Source organism: Amphiura filiformis, chromosome 14 (genome assembly GCF_039555335.1).
Source record: "Amphiura filiformis chromosome 14, Afil_fr2py, whole genome shotgun sequence".
Classification (NCBI taxonomy): domain Eukaryota; kingdom Metazoa; phylum Echinodermata; class Ophiuroidea; order Amphilepidida; family Amphiuridae; genus Amphiura; species Amphiura filiformis.
In genome coordinates, this window is record NC_092641.1 from 62,324,516 (window position 1) to 62,336,695 (window position 12,180).

The window sequence follows — 12,180 nt, forward strand, 5'->3', positions numbered from 1 at the left end:
CGCAATAATAAAAGGCAACCACTCGACTTGGACCTAGGCCTATTGTCCATATTGCGTATATTATCGCGTGCGGTTTGCAAATGTTTGCACATTATTTAGCTAGGGAAGCCTTTTCAAATATCCCCGCGCTGCCAAGCTGCATTATTGGTTGGATACAATATCGTTGTTTTAGTCGCTTACACAAACGTTAATGTAGTGAAAACATGGACGTGGTATATAGAAAGATTGCGTGACTCCAAATCCGTAAAAGTGAACTCCCAGCATTTTGTGGGAACTGGAAGTCAAATTGCTTACAGACTGGGAGGGTCCATGTATTGGGTTGATTTTTAATGCTATGTAATCTACATTACCAGTCGTTCTCCATGGACCCGAGGGGGGGGCATGTATTGGGTTGATTTTTAATGCTATGTAATCTACATTACCAGTCGTTCTCCATGGACCCGAGGGAGGGTCTACACTTGGGAAGCTAACAAACAGAGGGAGTAGGGTGACTGAAAAGATCAGATGTGAAAATCTATCAATTGTGCTCACATTAATTAAATCAGAGTTTTAAGCTTAAATACAATATCCAGAGTATGCACAATGGGCAAGTGGACTACAGGGGTAGCCTAATATGACATACGAGTGTGTTCACGCACAAACATGCGTGGTACATAATTTGCCTTTCGTTATAAAAGGTCAGCAGACCTTGTTCGTCCTTCGACATGTTTGAGGGGATTATGCAGATTTGTATTAAAAGTAAAACGGGTATGGATTCTCATACTAGCCTACGTTAACTGGTCGGACCATTTTGTAGCGATCTCCGAAAAGTTTTGATACGTTCATTAATTTCTCAAAAAGTAAAAATCGCAGTTTAACAAAATATAAAGGTTAAAATGAAAGGCATTATTGGGGGCTAATTGTTGCATCACTATGAAAGGCCTGACACCAATGTAAACATTTGTATCGGTGACCCAATTTCATAGTCCTTTACGCTCACGCTCTTTTTACAGATGACCTGGAATTGCATAATTATTTCGGTTTCAGCGATGGCCCGAAAAAGGTGGTATGTTTTTGAAAAGCTTTTCTGTGTGGAATGTAGATAGTAATTATTGATATCACTGTTCGCAATTTTAATTTATGCACTCTTTAGCCGGCATTTTCAATGCATTTTACACACTAAAAATGTCGCTTGCATAAACACCGATATTTTTAACACTATTGGGTTTTTTAAAACTAAAATACCATCCACATTATTTCCCAAGACTATGATGAAACCATAGATACGATATCAGAATAGATTTTAAACTAGAATTAAAAGAACCAGTGTAGGCCCGCTCAAAATTTCGTTTTTTAATATTGTTGTGATAAAAAGTTAAATTTTGTCCTTGTTTTTATAAAAAAGGAAATGCTTTATTTACCCCAAACTTCTCACGTAGTCTTGATTTAATGTCATTGATAATGACTGGTAATATTCCAATTAAGCGATGTGAGTTATTTACTTGCATTTGACCACAATGTTTGCCCACAGAATGTTGGAGTATAATTCTAAACATGACAAAGACGTGAACTCACTTTAACGACAACCTTGTACTCCGATGTGTAATAGTTTGTGACGCTATATTCACGGTTTTTTCTACTAGCAGTTCAAACATATGACAAAATTGGCTAGTTTGCGATAGGCTATACCATTTTTTCACCCTGATGTGGCAGTGACGTCAGGGTGAAAATGGTATAGGAAATAGATGACTATGAAACCTCAAACTCGCTCCTCGTTTAAGGTTGGCAAATGAAGCAGGCGGGACCGAACTAATCGGCACATTAACGCGTAATATCCAGGAGAGGATAAATTACCAGCCCTTGCAGGCGGTATAGGACACGCGACACGTGACGTACGAGGCTAGCAAAATACAAGACTAACAGTCCCATTCAAAATAGACGGTTAGCAGTTATAAATTGAACAAGAAATGTCTTTAAAAAAGACAATGCCTCCAAGATACCAGTGGACACCTTTTGTTATTAGTTAAGGAGATACTTATAATGCTAGCTTTAAGGTACCGCTATTGGATATAGATTTTTGTCTGATTAAAATATGTGAGTCCATTTTCTCCTAATACAAGACTGAAAATTTTATTTTAATCGGATATTCGGTTACCAAAATATGGCCTGTCAAAATGGAGCGAAACCAAGTCGTTGGCAACAACTTTCTTTTATTTTTGTTATGCAATGTTGTCAGGTAGGCCTTATTTTCTAATTATATATGCAAGAATTATGCAAAGTAAAATTTTCAGATAGGCTACAAAATAAGATATAAAACCCATGGATGCATTTGGCAAATTCGACACACCGCTAGTCCGAATCTAAAAACACTTTAACAGTCCGACAGTAGACCGACACACCCCTAGTCCGAAATACACTGCGCTAGTCCGAGTCTGGAAAACACTTCGTCAGTCCGAAACTGCAGAAAACCAAAGCGGTAGTCCGAATCTGAAAATCACAGCGCTGGTCCGAATCTGAAAACGGCGCTAGTCCGAATATCGGACTAGCGCAGTGTTTCTAAATTCAGATTCGGAATAGCGCCATGTTTTGCAAATTCGGACTAGCGCAGTGGTTTTCAGTTTCGGACTGGCAGAGTGTTTTTTTTTTTTGGACTAGCGCTGTGTCGGAGGAGTGTTTTCCAGATACTGCCAACTGCCAAGGGCTAGTAAAGGACTAGCCCCGGGCCTAGCCCTAGACTAGTCATGCTAGCATCATGCACTCAGTCACGCACTACACATAACTGTGCGACATACAATGTAGATTTGACACGGGTTCTGTTTTGTATTTTAATTGAGGTCAAACTCATGAACTTACCATTTAAATGTTGATATCAAGATGAACAGAAATAAATAATCCATTATACCTTCTAATCATAAACCGGCATGGATCTCACTGTTTAGTGTCACTGATGGTATATGGTCATGAGTTTGCAATATTGAAATTGTTATTGAAATCAGTTTGCTAGCCCCGGGCCTAGCCCTAGACTAGTCATAATTATGCTAGCATCATGCACTCAGTCATGCACAACACATAATTGTGCGACATACAATGTAGATTTGACACGGGTTCTGTTTTTTTTATTGAGGTCAAACTCATGAACTTACCATTTAAATGTTGATATCAAGATGAACAGAAATAAATAATCCATTCTACTTTCTAGTCATAAACCGGCACGGATCTCACTGTTTAGTGTAATGTATGGTCACTGATGGTCATGAGTTTGCAATATTGAAATTGTTATTGAAATCAGTTTCTTCCAAGTTCAAGATAAAAGTAACATGATTGTATTGAAATGTAAGTTATAAACATTCTTCCTGCTGTCCAGCGGGTATGAACTATTATTATGATGTAGACACGATGATTGCGGCCTAGTCGAGCCTAGCATGCTAGCCTGCATGTCAGTCGGTCTGCTGATTCGCCGCAAAAATACCTCCAATTTTGCACAAAACAATCCTTGATGTCAAATTATCACATCCAAAGTGTCGCCATGAACGTCAGCTTCAACTTCTCCAGCCAAAGTTTTTCCATTGATAATCAGGTTTCATGTAATCATGAAATTAAACCTTGTTTAATGTGTATTCCCATTGCCACACACAGCATAACGGTTGTCCGACTTGATTTCTACGATATTGCTGATGTGATGAGGCAAAAATCCATAATTAAATACCGAATTAAAAAAATACTAGTTTGCGTCTGACGTCAGGACAAAGGCGCGCTGTGATTGGTTGCTGACCTGCACAGTATGGCATTTTTGGTCTGGTTGACAGGACGGCATACGCAAGCTAGTCTTTTTAATTCGGTCTTCAATTATACAATATATGAGTTTAAAAAAATTCTAATGCATAATTCATGAGCTTGATAGACCCGCACCATTGGCGCCACGTGCTAGGTGTTTCTAGAATCCCTATAGAATAAGATTAATTTTAATGCTAATTTATTGCACATGCTGAGGAAGCGTGATTACCTTTTTGAACATTCGGAAATGGCGATAGGCGAATTTATGTATGGCGCAAAGAGGTGGGGATATATATTGGGCTCTCGATATTGGGCGGAAATTAGAGTACTTGTCAGAATATAAATTTGTACAATCGGCCTACATGCCGCGCAATGTGCGGCATTTTAGGTGTAAATTTCAAAGCAAACTACCTCCTGCGGAACATACTTAAAGCTGGGTACTTTGTTGTACCCCAACGCACAGTGGGCCAGAATCGCCTCAAAGTGTGCCAAAATTATAAACGGACAATCAAACGCATAAACACACGGTAAAATGACTATATTAGGGGTTTTTGAGGCTGTAGAATTCAATGGAGGCATTTTCAAAAATGTATGACGTCATCAAAATGCTGAACGGTGATTGGTCGATTATTTTTACAACAGTATTTCAAATGACATATGTAAAAATTTTAATTGAAAAAGCAAAATAGGGGTTCCAAGGGGTGCGAAATTCAGTGATGACATTTTGAAAAGCGTATGACGTCATTAATATTCTGATATGTGATTGGTCAATTATTCCTCCCACAGTTATTCAAATGCCTGTGTAATAATTATTATAAAAACTTTCAAATCGGGGGTTTTAAGGACTGTGGAATCCAAGAGAGCCATTTTCCAAGGCATATGACGTCATTAAAATACCGAACCGTGATTGGCTAATTACTCTTACAACAGTAATTCAAATGTCCGATTGGAAAAGTATTAGCAAATAGCATATTCAAGGTTATACGGACTGCAATATTCACTGACGGCATTTTCTAATACGTATGACATCAATATTAATGCGGACATTTTAATTGTCTAATATAAGCAAGCAAACAAACAACCAACCAGACTAGATGTTGGGGTGGTTTCTCTTCCAAAATTTGTACGTGATTCTTCCTGTCGGACTCCAAAACGTCGCCATTATCTTAAACGTAATTTTGGCCTTAATTTTCAACCCATCACTATATACCAATTTCCTTGAAAAAGCATTATCAAAAAACTTATTAATTTAATTCACGAATTTAATATTTAATTAACGAATCTAGTATAATATATAATTCGCAGAATATTAAATTCGTAGATTTAATATTTAATTTATTTAATATTAAATTCACAGATATAACATTGAATTCGCAGATTTGAAATCTAATTCGCGAAATTTATATTAAATTCACGGATTTTATATTTAATTCGCAGATTTGATATTTAATTTACAAATGTTATATTTAATTCTTGAATTTAATATTAAATTCGCAGATTTGATATTAAATCTGCGAATTATATATATTTCATCTGCAAATTTAATATTTGCGAATTTAATATTCAATTTGCGAATTAAATATTCAATTTGCGAATTTAATATTAAATCTGCGAATTAGATATTAAATCTGCGAATTAAATATTAAATTCAAGAATTAAATATGAAAATTTCGAATTAAATATAACATTTGCAAAATAAATTTTAAATCTGCCAATTTAATATTAAATCTGTGAATTAATTAATTATAAATTTAAAATTCGCAGATTTGATATTTAATTCGCAGATTTAATATTAAATCGGTGAATTCAATGTTAAATTTACGAATTAAATATTAAATTCTAGGCCTACTAGTGTATTTAAAAGTTTGTTAAACTTTATCCATCTCTATACGGAGGTTGTTAAGCTATTAATAGAACACTGTGCATCTCCAGATGTTTGTACACGCTGCAGCGCGGTACATCTCTTTTCACCTGAATTTACGATTTTGTGGCCACTTTTACTGGCACAGGGCCTCATAAAACTGACTCCACTGCAGAAGACTGCAAAAAGCTGCAACTGAATTTGGTACCACCACAAAGATGAAACTTTTCTGAATGTGCCTGTATAAGTTTTAAGGCGGGAATCGACTTGAATCTAATCTAGCGAGATCAAATTTGTTAAAATGTAATATTTCCTTAGTTTCGAGGACGTTTAAGCCAAAATATTTAATTCCGTGAAGGTTTTCACATTCTTCATATCCTATTGTTATATTCTACAAATAGTTTCTCAAATAGCTGTGAAAGCACAAATGAATCAGAAATGTCAAAACAAAATTATAGAATTTTACCCCCAAATCATGATTTTTCTAATAAGAAGCAGATTGTGGCGATTTCGCGTGTTTATTATAAAAAATACCAGCTTTAAGAACAAACCAGTGGTGAAATATTTTCAGAAAATATTCTTAGGTTCATTATCTTTCCAAATCACATAAAAAAAATTCGAACATTGAAAGTCACTAAAGTAGGGTTTTGGCACACTTTGACTTTGACCTGGCCCACTGTGCAACGGTTTAAGAGTATTAAAGATAATTTTGCTTTGACACCAATTTAGAATTGTTTATGAAGATTTCATGATTATGTGTTAATCCAATGGCCAGCTGAATGGCGACGTCAAAATGGCGATATCGCATCCACCACCACCTGAGCCCTTGCATTAAGCAAGGTAAACCGTACAACCGTGTTGATGAAAAGTTGAGCGCTATGAATTAGCAAGTGCGGATGCCGCAAATGAAATTTTCTATGGTAGCAGCTTTAAATCTTATCCAGCTGTACCCTTAAAGATTACCTGTTTATATTTATAATTTTTTTTAGGATCTTGATACTTTTATCCGCCAATCTGGACTTCACGGTACGATAATCTTCAATTTGAGTACCTACATGACTGCAATGACGAACGAACACGCTGACATCTTCATCAATGCATTTTCAAGACTCAAGCAACATGTCATCATGAAGGATGAACGAAACTACGGGGGACTACTCTCCCGGCCAATGTGCGGATCATGAAATGGATACCACAAAATGATCTGCTGGGTAATTGTTGCTTTCTTAATATTTCCTAACATTTCTTTCTGAAGAATGTTTTATTGTAATACTTTCGGGTTAGGGGATGTGCAATAATGGCTTTGAGTGTGATAGGCCAACAAGAATATTTTTCTAACATTTCTTTCTGAAGAATGTTTTATTGTAATACTTTCGGGTTAGGGGCTGTGCAATCATGGCTTTGAGTGTGATACAAGAATATTTTTCTATCGAATTTTTCTATTCAATTATTATTCAGGCTTTTGAGTGATACAACAAAACTATATAGATATTGTATAGTTTTTGCAAAATACCCGGATGCAGTACAATATTGTACGCGTATCGCGAACACCATCGCGCGTCACCATGGTCACGGTACCTGACGTATGACAGCACCAACACGCATCACAATACAACAACACGCCCCGTACCGGCCCACAAGAGATTTTATAAACAAGTAAAACCACAAACTGGGCAATTCTGGATGGTGAATGACCTAGGAAATATAATCCACATCTACAAAGGAACCTATATATTTTCCGAATTTATCAGTTTACCACTCGTTTGATTTTCAAAACGTTCTTGTTTTGCCTAATATATAACAATGCGTCACCTTAGTTTGGAATGTCCATTTTAAATAACACTGCATAAATAACACTTGTCCATATATTAGTACATGGCTCTATTCGCCGCAGTAATGACATGATAAGAGGATTAACTACCATAGAAGTGACGTGTTTAGAGGATTAACTACCATAGCAATAGATGAATACACTTTTTGAATATATCGGCCTGCACTACAAGCAGGTTGCACTCATCACCTGTACATGTCTGCAATCATAGATTGAATACAACCTCGCTCCTTTCAAAGATACCAATCTTACAGGTGCGAGTGATCAGCATAATATGAATATTCTATCCAGGACTTTATCCCTGTTCTTTGACATTTATGGTTCAATGCATAGGTACTGCGTGAACGTTGTAGTGCGGGGTGATATATTCAAAAATTATATTCATCTATTGCTATGGTTAATTCTCTTATTACGTCACTTCTACGGCGAATGGGTATCTTCGGATATATTTCGAACAGGGCGCTATGGGTTTAGGATTTTCATTAGCTACATTAGTGGACCAATGTTTTTTGGCATCCTTAAACCTGAAAGGATAACAATTTGATTGGTTCCATTTTTCAATACCCCCTGTGGGGCCAAAACTTTAAAAAAGTCGCATCATATTGTTACAAGCCTGGCTCACTGACTTGTAATCAATTGAAACAAAACCACTAAAACGACACTTTAATTGAATGATCTGCGACAAATATATATATATTCTATGGTGTTTAATATCACCAAACGTTGTTTTAACGTAACAGATCAAAGTTGTTACATAAACAATAAAAAAATGCAATTACTGATTTAGTTACTTAAAGCCATATTATAACATTTCTTTAAAAATAGATTAGTATTCATTTTCAATAAAATGTTAGCATTTACTGTCAGATATGTCCCCTTTTAATTTTGAGCCAAAAAAGTGAGGTAAAGCAAAGAAAATTGGAATTTACAACTAGCGCAAATGCATGTTACTCCGGCGGTTGTAATATGGTACGATCCTGTGGCGTGTCTGTGTGTGTCTCGCACGCCGTACGTGTACGTAGGGGTGTGTTGACATCGCATACGCGTTCGAGTAACATTTCTATCGTAATAATAAAACGCCGAATCCGGCGGTTTATTGAAAATCTCTGATTTTGACAAAACTACAGCACCTAAAGTCTTGATTTTTGCAGAGAATCTTTGTTTACTAAAGTACATTACAATCGTATAAAAACCTGAATTTTCAGCAAATGTTATAATATGGCTTTAATTAATCTGAATATCATTGATGGTGCAAGGTTTTAGTGAATTTCCAGAGTACTTTAAAGTGATCACGGTGGAGCGCTAATTGAAGCTTGAATTGAAGTTATCAACCTTGGCACCAATTAAGATCATTTCTTTATGATTACTTTTATATAAGTTTTCCTTGCACAATCATTCAATATAATAACCAACCTCAATCAACTGGCATGACAAGGGTCAAGGGCGTAACAATATAGTTATGTATATCAAATTATTCATTTTATCACAGGGAATAAAAAACCGTCAATTGTCATATTTTTCCACGGTGGTTAGTTCAGGAATTTAAAGGTCGAATAGGTCAAATGTCACAACGTCCACACACAGAAGTCAAAATTTAAAAATGGTGCTCAATCAAAACTGGTGTCAAATACTCCCCTTAACATAAGAAATAATTTCAAACATATTCTTATTCACAATTTTGGTGCAGTTTATATTGTCCTGTTCCCTTCAAAGTTAATGCAGCCAAAGTCCACTTGAAATATAGTTTGATCAGCTCGTAATCGGCGGGCCTTGTACCCGGCCTTGTAACATCGCGTATTAATATCAAAATATTTTATTTGGAGAATTGTCTTGTGACATCTCGCCAGAAGTATTACAAATTATTAATTAATTAAGTCCTATAATTCGTCTAATTTCTTGAACTCGCAAAATATACACCAGCAGATCAATTGATCACTTAAAACGTCGGTCTACTTTTCGGCAATGTGGTAATTAAAACCCTAATAATTCCCGCCGATTACGAGTTGATCAAAGTATATGTACATACTTATCTTTTTAACCCATGATTTCATCCGATTCCGGAGGTTAAACATTTCTCAATCAAATTATTTTCATATTTCGTTTGTCGAGAGGAGTATTTTGAGACAAAACGCGATTTAATCGAAGCATTTTGAAAATTTGGCCTCTGCCTCTATGCATGAGATATTTAACATTTGACCTAATTTACTTTATAACTCCTGAACTAAGCACCCTAGTGCAATATGACGATTGACTTTTTTATATTCCTTGCAATAAGAGGAACATTTTGAGATATTGCAACACGATAGAACAAATTTTACATTTTTGACCCTATTATGACCTTCGAACCCTTGTTTTATCATTTGAGATACGAGGATGCCAAAAATCATTGGTTCCACTATACAAATGTAGCAAGACAAAATGCTAACCCAAATATCACCACATAGCGCTATGTACTAATAAGTGGAACCAATATTTTTTGGCATCCTTAAACCTGAAATGAATAAAAATTTGATTGGTTTCATTTTTTCTATGCCTCCTGTGGTTCCCACGATGGGTCGAAGGTCACAGTGGGCCAAAAAAATTGAAAATAGTCCCATCATGTTGTAATCTATCTCAAATTGTTCCTCTTATCACAGGGAATAAAAAAAAATCAATTGTCATATTTTTCTACGGTGCTTAGTTCATGTAATACGCCAGTGGCAATCACATGTGTTAAAACCATGCAATTAAATGAGGCTCATGAATAAGTAAGTAGCTGTTGTACAATGTTCGCGCGTTTTATATGCATATATGGCTGTGAATAAATATATCGTAAATCATAAAATATTGAGAAATTCATTGATGATCAAAAATTACTTCGACCCCCCCACCCTCTCGGCCTGCCAAAAAAAATCTTTGCCCCCCCCCTCGCGTATACCAAATCTTTGGGACCCCAATTTGCAAATCATAAATGGTGTAGATGTATATTTCGAGCACAGCGAGCAGGAAAATTTGCATACTGTTTTCCTTTTTTGAGCGTATTATTTTGGCACCCCATGAATGTGTGCCAAAAATTGCTTGCCCGCTCTCGGCTTGCCAAAAATTGCTTGTCCCCCAATTTTACCATCACCCAGGGCTCATAATTAGTGCACAATGAGCCCCTAATCTGTTTTATTTTTTTTATCAACATTTCAATTATGTTTTCCCTTAGGTCATACCAATACCAAGTTGTTTATATCTCATTGCGGATGTAATGGCGCCTTTGAAGCCCTCTACCTGTTCCTATTTTATGCATTCCTCTCTTCCATGACCAATTTGCCATTGCTCAGCGGATAATATCAAAAGGAATAGGAACCAGGCTGGATATTGTCGGACTAACCAGTGACAAGTTAGAGGGCGCTATTTCTCATATTTTGAAGAATCAAAGGTTGGTGCATTTTTTGTTATTGATTTGAAATCAATGCCTTTAGTGAATCGATAAGTCATAAACGAGTCCGTGTTTCGATTAGTTTCGACTCAAACAAGTCCCCTCTATCATCCAAGACTCTATGCACAGTTTAATGTGTACGAACAGGAAGCCCAAATCTGAAGGTATACATAATGTTCATTATTAATTTTGCGATGTATACAATTAATCAACTACTATCACATTAGAATTAAATAGCACAAATAACAATGGGCCTAGAATAGACTCCTGCGGCACACATAATAAACATATCATATGCCTTACCTTACAGCTACCAGGATAGCATTAACCATCTGTCAGCGATTTATCGAGATGACCTCCAAACACCCATCGAACGAGTCGTCTATTGGATGGAGTTCCTAGTACGCCATGGGGGCGCTAAACATCTACGAAGCTCAGCCTATGATCTAAACCTCTTCCAATATCATCTCCTTGATGTGTATCTTGTGCTTGTAATAATTACCATTGCTGCCATTTTTGTGGTTTTTAAGTTTGCAAAATTTGTATACCAAGGACTCATTAAATGCAAGAAAGTATGGTCAGAGCGTAAATCTAAGGCAACGAAAAAGAAACCAGAATAGTATACGTATAAAGGTCGACCAGTATCTCCTAAAGAAAGAAGTTGGGACCTGTAATGAATTGTCCTAGTTCTCATGTACAATGTACAATGGCCATAATACAGGGTGTTGGGTAATTGTAAAAGGTTTGTCCATTATTTAATACAACTTATTAAATTGATAGGTAGTCGTTACTCTGAGTTTCATGCCAAGAAGGCAATCACCAGACGACACGATGAAATGCTTTGGAGGGACAACCATCTCTTGGGAATGTGAATGAATATACATTCCATGGTGTCAACACAGCCAAAGTCTATCCCAGAGTCACTCTGTCTATCGGAGATAGTCAGAATGTGCTCAACGGCAAAACAGGAGCGTAATAACAAAATATTACTCATAGTTAGACTTTTGAATAAAGTGGTCAATCCCAAGAAGGGAGAACGTATAAAAATTAAAAGAACAGACCTTCCAGAATAGGTAGTCGTTACTCTCAGTTTCATACCAAGATTAGAAAGTCGTCAGACGACACGATGAAATGCTTTGGAAGGACAACCATCTCTTGGAGAATGAATATACATTCCACCGTGTAAACAGAGCCGAAGTCACCGTGTCGTCTGACGAGTGCCTTCTTGGCAAAAGGGGGAATTTAGTTTCCCTTGTCTCATTTTCACATACCACTGTCAGTAGGAGATTTCCGGAAATCTGAACTTAAAATGAATATAGAATTGTTTTG